We start from the raw sequence: 4205 nt of genomic DNA, 5'->3' as shown, positions 1-4205 counted from the left end.
GACCTGAGACAGAAGCCTAGCTTCCTGGAACAGGTCACAAATGGAATGTCTAGGATTTCTGTACAGAGTAATACTAAATGCTCTGAGACCAGGTTAGGTTTCCATCCAACCTTTTATTGTGAGTAAAGTAACGTTACATGTCAAATAAAAAAGTAATAATGTCAGGCCTGACCGAAACAACATTTTTCTGGAAACTTTCCTAATGTCGACAAAACAAAATATGACACGGTGGGATATTTTTTTTGTGTTGGTAAAAAAACGATGTGAGAAATGTCAGTGGAAAAGCTTTTATGCGCAAATATTGATATAATAACCATCATATCAAAGTACATTTTGAGTCACGCTGTGACATGTTGTGTGGTCCTCCCACTATGACTTGTCTGGAAAGCATGCAGTTTATTAGGCTACAGATTAAATAAATTATGATTACTGTGCATTGTTGGGTTTAGAGCTTGCAAGAAAGGCATTTCACTGTAGTTGGGCATGTGACATTAAACGAGTAAATATATTTTGATGAACTTCACAGGGTGGTGAAAATGCAAGGTGTTGAGCTTGATGTTCCATTCCAATAGATATTGAAGGATTTATCCTGGTGACATGATCAACAATGCTTTTTGATAAATAAAAATAATCTTGCTCTTTTGTCCATAATAATATCATCATGTTGTCACGCCTTGGTCTTAGTATTTTGTGTTTTCTTTAATTATTTGTTCAGGCCAGGGTGTGACATGGGGTTATTGTATTGTCTTATTGGGGTTTTTGTAGGCAGCAGCGAAGGGAGGACGTTATGGACAGCAGAGGCATGGAGTATACGACGTGGGAAGAAATAGACAGGTGGGCGGCCGACCCAGAGAGAATGCCGGAGCCCGCCTGAGATTCGCTGGAGCAGTGCGAAGAGGGCTATAGGCGAATGGAGTCGAAAAGAAAGACACGGCGGCGCAGAGCGAAACCCGAAAGTCACCCCCAAATATTTATTGGGGGAGGGCTCAGGGAGAGAGTAGCAGAGTCAGGAGTCAAACCTGAGCCTACTCTCCCTGTTAATTGTGAGGAGCAGCGATATAAGGACTTCTGGTCTTGGGAGGAGATATTAGACGGAAAAGGGCCCTGGGCTCAGCCTGGAGAATATCACCGTCCCAAGGAAGAACTAGAGGCGGATAAAGCGGAGAGGCGCTGGTATGAGGAGGCAGCACGGTGACGCGGATGGAAGCCCGAAAAGCAGCCCAAAAAAATGATTGGGGGGGGCTTAAAGGGAGTATGGCTATGCCAGGTAAGAGACCTGCGCAAACTCCCTGTGCTTACCGGTGGGCTGGGCAGACACCGTGTTAGATGGAGCGCACAGTGTTTCCAGGCAGACACCGTGTTATGCTGCCATTTGGAGCGACTTACAGTCAGTGCATACATTCTACAGTGGTCCCGGGTCGAACCCACTACCCTGGCGTTACAAGCGCCATGCTCTACCAACTGAGCTACAGAAGGACATACCAGTCCTTCGTATTGGCTGGGCTAGAGTGGACATCGAGCCAGGTAAGCTTGGGCAGGCTCGGTGCTCAAGAGCTCCAGTGCGCCTGCACGGTCCGGTCTATCCAGAGCCACCTCCACACACCAGTCCTCCGGTAGCAGCTCCCGGCACCAGGCTTCCTGTGCGTGTCCTCGCTCCAGTATCATCAGTGCCAGCACCACGCATCAGGCCTACAGTGCGCCTCGCCTCTCCTGTGCTGTCAGAGTCTCCCGCCTCTCCAGCGCTGTCTGAGCCTTTCTCCTCTCCTGCGCTACCGGAGTCTCCTGTCTTGTTCAGCGCTATCAGAGCCTTCCTTCCCTCCTGCGCTGTCGGAGTCTCCCGCCTGTTCAGCGCTATCAGAGTCTTCCTCCTCTACAGCGCTGCCGGAGCCTCCTGCCTGTTCGGAGCAGCCTGAGCTGCCAGTCTGCAGGGAGCTGTCAGTCTGCAAGGTGCTGTCAGTCTGCATGAAGCAACCAGAGCTGTCAGTCTGAAGCAGCCAGAGATGAAGCTGCCAGTCCAGAGCTGTCAGTCTGCAAAGAGCTGCTGTCAGTCTGCAAGGAGCTGCCAGTCTGCAAGGAGCTGCCAGTCTGCAGGCTGCTGTCAGCCTGCATGGAGCAGTCAGAGCTGTCAGTCTGCATAAAGCAGCCAGAACTGCCAGTCTGCAAAGAGATGTCAGTCTGCAAGGAGCTGTCAGCCTGCATAGAGCAGCTAGATCCGCCAGTCAGCCATGATCTTCTAGATCTGCCAGTCAACCAGATTCTTCCAGATCTGCTAGTCAACCAGTCTCTTCCAGATCTGCCAGTCTGCATAGAGCAGTTAGATCTGCCAGTCAACCAGAATCTTCCAGATCTGCTAGTCAACCATAATCTTCCAGATCTGCTAGTCAACCAGAATCTTCCAGATCTGCTAGTCAACCAGAATCTTCCAGATCCGCCAGCCAGCCAGGATCTACCGGAGCCGGCTACCTACCGGAGCTTCATCTCAGTACTGGGCTTCCTCTCAGTACTGGGCTTCCTCTCAGTACTGGGCTTTCTCTCAGTACTGGGCTTTCTCTCAGTACTGGGCTTCCTCTCAGTTCCGGGCTGCCCCTCAGTCCCGAGCTGCCCCTCAGTCCCGAGCTGCCCCTCAGTCCCGAGCTTCCCCTCAGTCCTGAGCTGCCTCAGTCCCGAGCTGCCCCTCAGTCCCGAGCTGTCCCTCAGTCCCGAGCTGCCCCTCAGTCACGAGCTGCTCCTCAGTTCAGTGGGGTTCTGGGTGAGGACTATTAGGCCATGGTCGGCGGCGAGGGTGGATTATCCCAGGACGCGAAGGGGAGGAACTATGACTTTAATGGAGTGGGGTCCACGTCCCGAGCCGGAACCTCCACCATGGACGGACGCCCACCCGGACCCTCCCTATGGTTTTGAGGTGCGTCCGGGAGTCCGCACCTTAGGGGGGGGGGGGGGGGGTTCTGTCACGCCTTGGTCTTAGTATTTTGTGTTTTCTTTAATTATTTGTTCAGGCCAGGGTGTGACATGGGGTTATTGTATTGTCTTATCGGGGTTTTTGTAGGCATTGGGATTGTGGTTGATTAGGGGTGTGTCTAGTATAGGCTTGGCTGCCTGAGGCAGTTCTCAATCAGAGTCAGGTGATTCTGGTTGTCTCTGATGGGGAACCGTATTTAGGTAGCCTGGATTTCACTGTGTATTTCGTGGGTGATTGTTCCTGTGTCTGTGTAGTTTCACCAGATAGGCTGTAATTAGGTTTCACGTTCCGTTTGTTGTATTTTTGTATTTTGTATAGTTATTTCATGTGTCACCTTTTCCATTAAAGTCATGAGTAACCACCACGCTGCATTTCGGTCCGACTCTCTTTCTACAAACGAAGAACGACGTTACACATGTAGGCAATCTGCGCACATTGTATCTGCAAGCAATTGGCTATAGCGCACATGTCAATACCAGAGTGGGCACACTCGCTATATAATGCAAACAACATTTGTGAAAACCATCAGTAGAGTTGAAAATGCGATGAAAACCATTTCACTTTGTATTAGATACATGGCAATGTAACAGCAAAACTTATTTTTATGTGTACCATGTCATCATGCACAGCCTTTTATCTGCAACCAGTCAATTGGATGGAAACACATCTCTGGTGCGAAAATGCGCATACTGTTTCTATGTGGATTTTAGAATATACGCATGAAAATCTGTCACCAATTGGATGGAAACCTAGTTAGGGATAATGCTGGGTCTCTGCTTGTTCTTCTGACTCTTTGAGATGCTTTAGAAACAACACTAATGGCAGTGGTGGAAAAAGTACCCAATTGTTATAATTGAGTAAAAGTAAAGATACATTAATAGAAAATTACTCAAGTAAAAGTCACCGCGTAAAATCCTACTTGAGCAAAAGTCTAAAAGGACTTGGTTTTAAATATACTTAAGTATCAAAAGTAAATGTAATTGCTCAAATATCGGTAAAATTACAAATCATTTAAATTCTTTATATTAAGCAAACCAGATGGCACCATTTTCTTGTTTTTTAAATGTATAGATAACCAGGGGCAGGCTCCAACACTCAGACATAATTTACAAAAGGAAGCATGTGTTTAGTCTAAGTGAGTCCGCCAGATCAGAGGCAGTAGGGATGACCTGGGATGTTCTCTTCATAAGTATGTAAATTAGACTATTTTCCTGTCCTGCTAAGCATTCAAAATGTAATGAGTACT

This window comes from Oncorhynchus gorbuscha, linkage group LG08 (assembly GCF_021184085.1).
Source record: "Oncorhynchus gorbuscha isolate QuinsamMale2020 ecotype Even-year linkage group LG08, OgorEven_v1.0, whole genome shotgun sequence".
NCBI lineage: Eukaryota > Metazoa > Chordata > Actinopteri > Salmoniformes > Salmonidae > Oncorhynchus > Oncorhynchus gorbuscha.
This window is presented reverse-complemented; position numbering follows the sequence as displayed.